Consider the following 13,251-nt stretch of genomic DNA (forward strand, 5'->3'; position numbering starts at 1 on the left):
TGGGAGCCACATTAAAAAAAATTACCACAGACAGAGGCAGAGGTGATGGCATGGAGAGACAGAGCAGCTGAGGACTCTAGACCTATAGAATGAGAAAGACTGTATGCTGGCTGGCAAGAGGCAGGCTTGCAAAATGTGCCCTTCAGTTGTTTAAGTGAACATATATTTCTGTGTGTTTTGTGTACATAAAAAAAAAGAGGGAATACAGGCAAATACTGTCAAATGATGGTGCACGGAGGGGATTGTAATCATTGCAATGAAACAAAATACGATTGGTTGAGTGCAAAACGAATGTTCTCCCATGTAAACTATGACTCTGTTCACAATAAGAGCTTTCTAAAAATTACAAGAAACCAATTCCAACACCACTGAGTTGGCACTGACTCATAGTGACCCTGTGTAAAGTTTTGGGGGGCTATAAATCTTTACAGGAGCATACAGCCTCATCTTTCTCCCATGGATTAGCTGATAGGTTTGAACTGCTGACGTTGCAATCAGCAGTGCTGTGCTTAACCTACAGAGCCACCAGGGCTTCATGAGAACTCTTTAGGTCTCTGAAACAGCCCTGGGACAGATTATGGAAGTTACATCCCCAAGCCTTCCCATGTGGAGTGTGTGTCTGTGTGTTTGCACGTAGTCCTATGTAGGTATGAGTGTCTGTTTCTAAACATCAGGTAGAAGAAACATCTGCATATATAGGAATTGAAATCACCATTTAAGACATCTCAATTTACCTCAAGAACTAAGCACGTGCCTGAGGAGTCCAGATAAAAATCAAGTTCCTTTGCATCGTGATACTTGCTCATAAACATTCTAAGACAGAATCTAGAGCCAAGTAGAAATAAATGTAAAAGAGGAGAATAAATAAATCTCAGAGATGTGAGCCAACAGCCCTAACGATGGATTCTCATCTCCTTGTGATGGTGTCTCATTTCTGGGTTGGTTTTTCCTGAATGGTAAGCCTGCACTGGAAATCAAATGTTCTCTGTTTGTGTCAGACAAGGAGACAAACAGAGATTACCGTCTACTCGAACGCGCAATGTCCTTAAAGTCTGTCTTCTGGATCTCTTTGCTGCTGCTGTTGTATGTCAGTGGATCAGTGTCAACTCACAGTGACCCTGTAAGGGATTTCTGAGACTGTAAACCTTTACAGAAGCAGAAAGCCTCATCTTTCTCCCACACAGTGCCTAGTAGATTTGCACTGCTAACCTTGAGGTGAGCAACCCTATACATAACTTGCAAATTAGACTTGGTTCTTTCTGTATCTCTTAGTTGTTGTTGTTGTTAAGTGCCATCAAGTCGGTTCTGACTCACAGCAACCTTGTATAGAGTTTCCGAGGAGCAGCTGGTAGGCTTGAACTACAGACCTTGTGGTTCGCAGTCCAGTGCTAATCCTACAGAGCCACACCAGAAATATCTTTGTTGTTAAGTGCCTTTGAATCAGTTCTGACCTAAAGCAACCCTGTATAAAGGTTTCCAAGAAGCAACTGGTGGGTTTGAGTGACTGAGCCTGTGGTACGAACTGACCTTGTGGTCAAGTGCTTATCCTACAGTGCCCCATCAGGACTCCAAAAAGCTCTTTGTTGTTCTTAGGTGCCATCGAGTTGGGACTGACTCATAATGACCCTATGCACAACAGAACCAAACACTGCCCGGTCCTGGGCCAACCTTACAATTATTGCTAAGCTTCAGCCCATTTGTAGACTGCCACTGTGCCAAATCATCTTGTTCGGGGTCTTCCTCTTTTCTCCTACCCTCCACTTTACCAAACATGATGACTTTCTTCAGAGACTGGTCCCTCCTGATAATATGTTAGAGGTATGAGAGACACAGATCTGCTTGCTTTTTTGGCGGTCCATGGTACTTTGAATATTCTCCTTCAATACATTAACTCAAATGCATCAACTCTTCTAAAGTCTTCCTTATTCACTGTCCAACTTTCGCATACATATGAGGTTACTGAAAATCCCATGGCTTGGGTCAGGCGCACCTTAGTCCTCAAACTGACATCTTTGCTAAGTTGTTAAGTTAGAGGAATTTAATCCTGAGAAATGCTTTTTAAACAAAACTAATCAAACACATTCTGCTTATTATTAAGTATCAAAACCTTGTAGGGGAATCCATGTTAGAATTTTGGAACAAAAAATATGGGTGTGGCATTGTGAGTTAGGTGTTGGGCTACAAATAGCAGGATCAGCCGTTCCAACCCAGAAATTGATCCTCAGGAGAAAGATGAGACTATCTGTCCCTGTAAAGATTTTACAGCCTTGGAAACCCTATGTGGTTGTCGTCAAGTGCTGTCAAGTCAGTTACAACTCATAGGGTTTCCCAGTAGCAGCTGGTGGGTGCTAGCTGTCCAGTGCGGATCCTACAGCACCATGCCAGGACTCCTGGAAACCCTATACAGGGTCACTAAGAGTTATATTTGACTCGAAGGAAGTGGGTTTGGTTTCTGGTGTTTGACCGAGGGCGATGTCAACATTCATTAATATCCAGCTATAAGCCGGAACCAACTCCACGGCACATAAGAACAGCAACAACAATGTATGGATTAATGCACTGGATTACAAGGTCGGTGGTTCAGGCTCACCAGTCACTCCTTGAAAACCCTATACAGGGTTGCTATGAGCCAGAACCAACTCGACGACACTTAGCAATAAATACAATGTTAATTTCCACAGATACGTAAGTGGTTAGACTTGAATAGTGCACAACCTCTCCTTAACCTCACACTTGTTTGTGTCTGCTGAGTCAGTGACAATTACTAGTGACCCCACATGTGTGTCAGACTAGAACTAATCCGGAGGGCTTTCAAGGCTGGGACCTTTCATGAGACGATGTCCAGGCCTTTGTTCCAAGGTATCTCTGAGTGGCTTCACACCGTCAACCTTTCTGTTAGTAATCTAGCACTTAGCCCCTTATCATCTTGAGTTGGTGTTTTAATCAACGTCTCAGTCACTTCTATAGTTCATGGACAGGATAAAATACGCTCTGGAAATGAAGGTTGTTTTAAAATTATTTTGCTTTGTTTTTGTATTCTGCCTACTACTTTGTAAGAGAATGTCTAGATACAAAATCTACATTCAATATTTCTTCATTTATGCTTCAGATTTCGAGTGTTTCACGTGGCAGTTTGGAAGTTTGCATACACAGACACTCACATTCTTATGAACACAAACATGTGTTTAAACGCTTGTGTAAATAACTGGAAATGAACATATGCATGATCATACAAACTGAACGTGAAAATCGTCAAAACAGCCTGGTCCTGGTGCAACAGACACATAGAACAACGGACCAGAATTTAGAATCCAGAAATACATCCATCTAACTGGAGTCAGTTAGAGTCCTGGTGTAGTGCTACAGGACAAACACAAGACTCGAAACACAATGTTGGTTTCATTTTGTGTATTAAAGAGCATTTTGATGGTTGAATTTGTATATCTCCTATATAGCTGGTTCTGGCTCATAGTGACACTGAATAGGGTTTCTAAGAGTGGATGGTGAGCTTGAACAGCCGACCTTGTATTTCAAACCAACTTTGCAGTCCAGCACATTAACCCTTAGCCACACACACATATGTATACATATGTTGTCTTGTATATATATGTACTATGGAGTCGGTTCCAACTCATAGGACACTGCACAGGGTTTCTGAGGCTGCGAATCTTTACGGGAGCAAAAAGTCTCATCTTTCTCCCACAGAAGAGCTGGTAGTTTTGAACTGCCAACCTTGAGGTTAGCAGCCCAATTTGCAACCATTACGCCACTGTGGAATTTTAAAAGGCTCTTCTGTTTTCATGATCTACAAGTGTGAGTGGTTCACTACAACAATCTCTCCTACTTGAGCAATACAGCAGGTTTGTAAATGGGCATGCATTCTCTACTTCTTATATACACATATTGCTGTTAAGTGCTGTCCAGTCAGTTCCGACCCATCGTGACCCTGCATAGGGTTTCCAAGGAGTGAGCTTGAACCACTGATCTTATAGTTCAAACGGCTTTGCAGTCTGGCACATTAACCCACAGCGCCACAAGATATCTATAAAGTCATTTAAAAAGTAAGGTTGGTGGTTCAAACTCAACAGCCGCTCCTCAGAAACCCTATACTGGATTGGTATGGTTTGAAACTGATTCAATAGCACTTAACAACAACAGTAATATACCTGTTGAATATAAAAAGAGCTCTGGTAGCATAGTGGTTACAAATTGGGCTGCTAGCCTCTAGGTCAGCAGTTCAAAACTACCAGCTGCTTTGTAGGAGAAAGATGAGACTTTCTGCTCCCGTAAAGATTTACAGCCTCAGAAACACTGTACAGGGTCACTATGAGTCTGAACCGACTCCACGGCACATAACCACCACCATTGAATATAAATAATGGAATTGGATGCTAAGCAGCAATTAACAAGAACCTCTGGTAGCGTAATGGTTACAAATCGGGCTGTGAACCGCAAGGTCAGCAGTTCAAAAATACCAACTGTTCTGCAGAAGAAAGATGAGGTTTTCTGCTCCCGTAAAGACTTACAGCCTCGGAAACACTGTACAGGGTCGCTATGAGTCGGGACCGACTCCACGGCACAATGACAACAACAACACATATGCCTAGTCAACATAAAATAATGAAATTGGATGTTAAGCATTCTACTCTTCTGTGAACATTAAGGCTTTACTACTGACCCAAACCATGGTCATTGAATTGATTCATAGTTATGTGGAATCAGGACACGGAAAAGGAAGACCAACATTTGGATGATGGTGTTGACGAATACTTAATATGCCATGGACGCCGGAAGACAAACAAAATCAAAGTTGGAAGAAAAATCCACCCACAATGCTCTGTGAAGTGACCCCGGTGCCAGAGAAAGATGTGTCCATCTACTTCTGTGAAATGAACACTCTCAGAGACCCTATGGGGCTATGACTAGAATCCATGGGAGGGCAGTGGGTTCGAGAATGTAGAAGGGCATCATTGTGTTATTAGAAGAGAAAGTAGTTTTACATAGCCCAGTGAGAATGCCATTATTCATGACGAGGTGAACCCACCAGAGGACCCTTGGTGGAGACATGAGGGAATCTACCTCCATGAAGATTTTCACCGTTGGAGCAGCTACTGGGCAGTTACACTCTGTCCTACATGGTCACTATGGGTTGGTGATGAGACTACAGCCTAGGGGGAAACACCCTGAATCTGACAAATGTCAGGGAGTTGCATTCCATACAGATCCTCTCATCCTAAATGGATTAGAGGATTACAGGGGTGGTGTGATTGTATCATTAGATAACAAAGACCATCATTCCATAACTGACAATCCCCTGGGAATCATGACCCAGCCAATTTGACCCATTAATAGGAGGGACACATTTCAGGCCATGATAATGCTCTTTAATGATGAAAATAATAAATAAATATAGTGTATACAAGGACCGTTTAATCACATTTTAATCACATATTTAGGACATTCTGGGAATGGTTATGTATGGTATGAAATTCAGTACTGATGGAAGTTTTTATTTTGATAATTTGTAACTTTTATCATAAGAAGTACGTTGTGTGATGAGGTTCTTTCCAATTCATGTTGATCCTGTATTTTCAGAGAAGATCTTGTCCACTACTTGCTTGCCCAGTTCTTACTCTATGGAGCCACGGCACTCCCCCTTAGAGTGGACAGAACCCCATACGTGATGGTTCCCCTTCTGCGAAGACAGCAATCGGTCACTATCCCTGTCTTGTTCTGTAGTGATGTTAGATTAGAAATACTACACAGAAAGATTTCATAACTTTATTAGATCACAATCGGAGGGTAAAATGACAAATGTAGGACCTCAACTCTAATGGGAGAATGTCTTTTTGTGTAGGTTCTCGGTGCCTTTCAACAACTGTATTCTAGATGATTCCTTGGAGATGTCCTTGAGTCTTCACATCAGTGTTCCCATCTCTCTACCGGCTTCTTTCTCCCTTTATGTATTGGGAGACAAAGATTTGAGTCTAGCAAGGATGTGTCCAGATGTTGAACTTGGGGTGCATTCCTCCCCCACCCCTATTTTTACATCATTAATATAGCAAACACAGCCTTCTACTCAGAGACAAAATCTACAACTATCACATCAACATAACCAACACAATCCCTTACCAGGTGAAATTCTAGACCCAGAATTCTTGATAAGAAATCCTAATGTGAGGGATGAAGTCATCAGACATCAAACTGTAGGATGACCCTCTCATATTCTCCATTGGAGTCCAGGAGGGCATCCATCCACATGGGTTGCTCTAACTGGTCCAGGATCAGCCTCAGCTTGGTTAGACAACGCTGCATACACCAAGGGGACACAGTCCCTGGGATACCACGGAAGTATTCCATGGGGATGGGCAGCTCCAGGACCCTCAACTTGCAGAGCGGGATGGTGTGTTGCAGCATGCTCTCCAGGACAGCCATGGACACCGGGTTTCTACAGGACCTGAAGTCGAGGAGCTGGGAACAGTGGCCCAGAGCAGGCAGGATGGCAGTGAGCTGGGAGTCCGAGATACCACAGCCACCTAGGTTCAGGCACTGCAGTGTGGCAGAGACTCTGTCCAGTAGGACTTGCAGGAGCTCAGGATGGAAGCCAGACAGGGTGACTCTAGACAAATCCAGACAGCTCAGGAGGCTGGTGCTGGGGCACACGGACAGGTATGCCACGTCCGACTCCAAAAGTAAGCAGTTAGTTATCCTGAGGGTCTCCAAGGGGGTCTGCAGGCAGCTGAGCACCTGGTGCAGGTGGCCATCCAGGTAGTGGACAGAGTCCAGGTAGAGGTGGTCCAGCCGGTGCAGATGCAAGAACTGAGAGCTGAACTTAACAAGTAGCTTCTCCAGTTCCTCTGCGTCCTGTGACATCGGGCAATTCAGGGTGATGCCAGAGAGACGGAGTTGACTCAAGTTCACCATCTGGCCCAGGTGAGAAGCAAACCAGTTCAGGTCCAGCAGATCCCACCTGCAATGCACTCTCACCTCCTCGACAAGATCCAGTTGCAGCGTCTTCAGGATCTCCTCCATCCAAATTCGGGGCAGCTCCTCCACAAAGTCCAGCTCCCTGCAGCACAGCTGTGGCAGGCTTTTCCTCTGTCTGACCCTTTCAATGAGGAAGGTGAGGATTTCATGCTGTGGGTCTTTCTGAAAGCAGAGGTCTGTTAGTACCTGCACGGGGCCTGAGGGCTGCTCCTCTCTTGACCTTGAATGCTCAGCTTTTCCACTCTTGATCCTGTGCTGGGCAGACTCTGGATCCTCGGTGGAGCACAGAGCTTCCGACCACAACTCCCAGAAATTGGTGTAAACGTCTTCCCTTAAATCCAGCACTTTAAGGCTACCTGTCTGTGGGTGAGATTCCTGGGCAAGCAGGAGGCCCAGCCCCTCTAATACAGCCCGTAAGATATCTGGGAGAGGTTGTAGGTCCTCCCTGAGAGCTCCCAGGGGCAAGTAGGTGAAGGGCCACACACCCACCATGGCCTTCACGATCTGGCTGTGCCCCCCAAGCATGGCCTCCATGAACAAGGGTGGGAAGAGTCTCGGGGGCAGATAGCTCAGAGCTTTCATAGCCAAAGCCTCATCTACCAGCACACTCTCCTTGGCAAGGTCAAAGAGACTAGGAGGGCTGAAGGTATTCATGCTGAGGAATCGGCTCCAAATGATTCTGATGTCTCGTTGGAAAGGTAGGTCTGCTCTTACCTCGGGGAGCACCAAGATGATGATTCCACTGGTCCAATCTCAGGATCCCTCCTCAGCTCCTTTCTAGACAAAGGGCTTTCAACTGCAGATGGAGTTTCTCTTGTCTCACTTAGATTTGGTGGCTTAGAAATCCAAGATGGCAGGCTTCTTGTTGCACAGGTAGACAAATCCAAGGTGGTCAGGTAAGATGGCAGACTGAGACAACTCTTAGGAAGAGAAGGCAATATTGCAGGCTCCTGGCTCAAGTCTGAAGAACAAGGGCCCAGCTAAATGCAAAGAAACTTCTCCTCTGTCTCTCTATATAAAGGAAGTAGGCCACACCCTCAGTACCATTGACATGATTGGCTGATCATAGCTGATCCAATCATGGTGTTGTTTGATTCATAAATGTCAAACCCTGAGCCTCATGTGGTAGGCTAGATCTGCCTCATTACATGGGGTCTCCATGAATCAGACTTGAATCCGGAGTCCTTAACAACTAGAGGAGTTCTGGTGTCATGGAGGGTTAAGATTTAGGCTACTATCTGAAAGTTGTTGGCTTAAACCTGCTTCAAGAGAAAATGTGACACTCAGTTCTATAGGGTTTTCCCACCTTGGAATGTTTATGGGACATGTCAGCTCCATTTTACCCAGACAGAACTATCAAATCCTGATCCTTGTGTGACAGGATAGAGCTTCCCCATTGTGTGTGGTCTCCATGAGGCATACCACACTCCACAGCTTTTAACAACCAATGTAACCCTGGAGGCACAGTGGGTTAAGAATCGAGCTACTAAGAGATAGGTCCATGGCTTGAACTCACCAGGGCAGAAAATGTGGCCTTCTGTTTCTGGAAACTTTATGGTATTACCTCTAGGCGAGTCCTACCTCCAATACATATAGACACAGAAGAGTAGCTTTCTTACATTTAGCTGGTTCCTCGTTCTTCAGACTTGAGCCAGAAGGCTGCAGTATTGCCTCCTCTTCCTGAGAGTTGTCTCAGTGTGCCATCTTACCTGACCACCTTGGATTTCTCAGCCACCCAATATTAGTGAGTCAAGAGAAACTCTATTTGCAACGGAAAGGTCTTTGTCTACAAAGGCGTTGAGGAGGGATTCTGAGATAGGTCCAGTGGAATCACCATCTTGGTGCTCCCCAAGGTTTGCACAGACCTACCCTTCATTGTTTCATTCTGTTGTGCATGGGGTCGCTATGAGTCGGTTCCGACTCGATGGCACCTGACAACAACAACAACAACAACAACAACCCTTCAAACTATCCTTCAGACTCATTTGGCGCCTCACCACACAACATACTGTTTATGTTAAATGTTACAAATCATCAAAATAAAAATTTCCATCAGTACTGAATTTCATATGATGCGTACTCCACCCCAGAAGGCCCTAAATATGTCCCAACCAGCTTTCACCAGAAAATGTGATTAAAGGGTCCTTGTATATTGTTGTTGTTGTTAAGTGTCATTGACCCTGTATAGGGTTTCTGGGGAGCACTAGGTGAGCTTGAACCACCGACCTTTCGGTTCAAGGTGACTTTGAAATCCAGCACATTAACCCACAGCACCACTACATTTAACTATTATCATTATTAAAGAGCATTATCAAGGCCTGGGAGCTCGGTAACATAGTGGTTATGAATTGGGCTGCGAACCTTAAGGTCAACAGTTCAAAACTACCAGCTGCTTCATGGGAGAAAGATGAGGCTTTCTACTCTCGTGAAGATTTATAGCCTTGGAAACCCTGTACAGGGTCGCTATGGGTCGGAATCGACTCGACGGCGCTTAACAACAACAACAAAATCAAGGCCTGAAATGTGTCCCTCCTATTAATGGGTCAAACTGGCTGGGTCATGATTCCCAGGGGATTGTCAGTTATGGAATGACGTCCTTTGTTTGTTATCTAATGATACAATCACACCACCCCTGTAATCCTATAATCCATTTAGGATGAGAGGATCTGTATGGAATGCAACTCCCTGACTTTTGTCAGATTCAGGGTGTTTCCCCCCAGGCTGTAGTCTCATCACCAACCCATAGTGACCATGTAGGACAGAGTGTAACTTCCCAGTAGCTGCTCCAAGGGTGGAAATCTTCATGGAGGTAGATTCCCTCATGTCTCCACCAATGGCATTCTCACTGGGCTATGTAAGACTAATTTTTCTTCTAATAACACAGTGATGCCCTTGTAGATTCTCAGACCTACTGCCCTCCCATAGGTTCTGGTCATAGACCCATAGCGTCTCTAAGACTGTTCATTTCACAGAAGGTGACTGGCACATCTTTGTCTTTCAGGAGGTTTGCTTCAAGGGGCATTGTAGTTGCATTTCTTCCCCTCTTGATTTCTTTGTTCTTGTGGCAATCCATGATCTATCCAGTACCCTAAAACACTCTGTTATTCTAAGCCTTCAGTTCTTTTCTGGGATTCCTTTTCCATTGTCTACCTTTCACATGCATTTGAAGCAACTGAGTGACCATGGCTTGGGTCAGTAAATCCTTAATATTATGAACATGCAGAAAGCTAGAAATTTAGACATTTTATAGATAGTGGCATTGTGGCTTGATGGGCTGGACTGAAAAGTCTGTTTAATCACTAGGTGTCGGTTCAAGCTCACCAGCTGACCCTGGAAACCCTATACAGGATTTCCATGGGTCTGAACTGACTTGATGACACTTTATAACAACAGAAATCTACCTAAAGACATCATTACAAAACTGGAAATCTGAGAGAACAAACAAGATGGCGGATCGGGTGGACGTATAGCAGAGAGCTCCGCCAACAACAACACAGAATACCCGACCAAGCAGGCTCAGGGGCTGGTCCCAGAACTCTGAACCACATATAAAGGAACTTTGTAGTATAGACAAGGACCCTTTCATTGAATTTGCATCTAAGTCCAGGGATGGACATATTTTAAGCCATCTGGACTTGACTTTTGAATGTATGATATTTAACACTGATGGAAGCTTTTACGTTTGATCAGATATAAATTTTATTGTAAAAATTATGTGCTTCTTAGTTACCACGTGGCTGTTTCTAACTCATGGTGTCCTCATGTGTCCAGAGCAGAACGTTTCCACAGGGTTCCTTGTTTTGTTTTTAAAAAAATTTTTTTTCCTGTGTTTTTAATGACTCTCAAATTCTGCAATATATCCTTTTATGCACATGAAAATATCATATTTATTTTCCTTTTACTAATTTCCACCAATTGCTTTATTTCACACCAAAGTATCTTACGTCCTGTTGGTGAGTGTTGCTCAGCTGTCGGCCATCAGATAGCCACCTGAATCTCATTTATGCACAGAAAAGCCACTACAAGACCTTTACCCCAAATACAAAACTTAGACTTGAGAAGTAGCAAAAAGGATCCTTTAGGTAAAACACCAATTGCTGTTGTTGTTGTTAAGTGCCCTCTAGTCAGTCCAGAGACCCTGTATAGGATTTTCCAGGATTTGCTGGTGAGTTTGAACCACTGACCTTTGCAGTTCATACTGATCTTGAAATCCAGTGCTTATCCTAGGGTGCCACTCCAGGACTCTTAGGCTTCCATAAGGACTAAGGTGCTCCTGCCACAAGCCATGGTCTTCTAGGTCACCTTATCTGCATGTGAAAAGTCAAAACAGTGGGAAAGAAAGACCAAAGAGAATTGAAGCATTCGTATAATGGTGTTGAAGAATTCTGAATATAACCTGGACTGCCAAGAGAAGAAAAACACTTTGTGTTGAAGGAGGTTCAGGCAGAATGCTCATTAAATAGGAGGCTGGTACTGCAGAGAGATGTGACCGTTTCCTTGTGTAAAAATCTGCCGTCTCAGATACCCTATGGGCAGTATTACCGTGTACTACAGGGTAGCTATGACACAGAATAGACTTGAAGGCAATGGGTTTGGGACTGAAAGAATGAGAAAATTGTGTTTTAGAAAAACAGGTGACCCCGGATAAGAGAGTGAACAATTCCATTGAGGATGGAGAGCTGAATTCCTCCAGCTGCTCCTTGGAAGAATGTTGATGTAATCTACTTCCTCAAAGATTTCCTGTTGGGGTTTCCAAATAGCGACTGTTGCATTTGAACCCCCAATCTTGTGGTTACCAGTCTAGTACTTATTCTACAGCACCACACCAAGACCTTCACTGACTCCAGTTAGATGCATGTATTTCTGGATCCTAATTTCTGTTCCATTGCTCTATGTGTCTGTTAAACAAGTACCTTGACGTTTGGATGATCTTGACATTCAATGTGTATGACCATGCATATATTTATTTCTAGTTCTTTACCCAAGTGTTTTTTTTAACATGCATTTCTATATGTAAAAATATGTGTGCATGTGAGCATGTGTGTATAAGCATACTTAGAAACGGCCACAATAAATACTTGAAATCTGAAATATAAAAATATATATATTGTTGTTGTTAAGTGCCACTGAGTTGGTTCTGACTTGTAGCAACTCTGTATAGAGTTTCTAAGGAGCTGCTGGTGGATTTGAACTGCAGACCTTGTGGTTTGCTGTCCACTGCTGATCCTAAAGCGCCAATATGGAACACAAATTATGTGTCTGGACGTACTCTCACGAAGTTGCATGGAGAAAACAAAAACAAAACAAAATAATTCTAAAACAATTGTTGTCTCCAGAGCATGTGTTTTGTCCTGTCTGCAAACTATAGAAGTGACTGACGTTGATTAAAATACCAACTCAAGATGCTAACGTGCTAAGTAAGTGCTGGATTACCAACAGAAAGGTTGGCAGTGGGAAACCACCCAGAGGTGCTTTGGAAGAAAGTCCTGGAGATCATCTCATGAAAGGTCTCTCCGTTGAAAGCCCTCAGGATCAGTTCTAGTCTGACACACGTGTGGGGTCACTAGCGGTGGTCCTCAACTCAACAGACACAAACAACAGCAAGTGGGTGGTTAAGGAGCATTCATGTGCTATTCAAGTCTAACCGCTTATATACCTGTGGATATTAATTTTAGTATGGGTATTAATGAATGTTGATATCTCCTTCAAACACCAAAAAGCAAACCTAATGCCATGGAGTCAAATCTAACTCTTTAGCGACCCTGTATAGGGCTTCCAGGAGTCTTGGCACAGCACTGTAGGGTGAATACTGAACTGTTAACAACAATATGAGCGGTTCAAATCCACTGGCTGCTCCTGGGAAGCCCTGTATAGGGTTGCTATGAGTCAGAAGTGAATCGACAGCACTTAACAAGAACCACATAGGGTTTCCAAGGCTGTACATCTTTATGTTGTTGAGTTGTACATCTTTAGAGGGGCAGATAACCTCATCCACCTGCCGAGGATCAATTGATGAGTTAGAACTTCTGATCTTGTTGTTAGCAGTCCAACACCTAACCCACAATGCTGCACCCATGCTTATTCCAAAATTCCATCACAAAATCCCCCTACAAAGCACTGATATTTAATAATAAGTTATGTGATTGTATGGTTTTGTGTACAAGGTTTTTGTCAGAATTAACCTCCTCTAGCTGCTCTGCGTTAGAAAGATAAGGCATTCTGCTCCCGTAAATATTTACAGCCTCAGAAACCCTGTACAGGGTC

General features: G+C 43.7%; 1 pseudogene; it reads right to left on the reverse strand.

Moving 5' to 3' along the window:
* Positions 1-6,192: 6,192 nt before the first annotated feature.
* On the reverse strand, positions 6,193-7,641 carry LOC102835761 (annotated as a pseudogene).
* Between the last annotated feature and the right edge of the window lie 5,610 nt (positions 7,642-13,251).

This window comes from Chrysochloris asiatica, unplaced genomic scaffold (assembly GCF_000296735.1).
Source record: "Chrysochloris asiatica unplaced genomic scaffold, ChrAsi1.0 scaffold00018, whole genome shotgun sequence".
NCBI lineage: Eukaryota > Metazoa > Chordata > Mammalia > Afrosoricida > Chrysochloridae > Chrysochloris > Chrysochloris asiatica.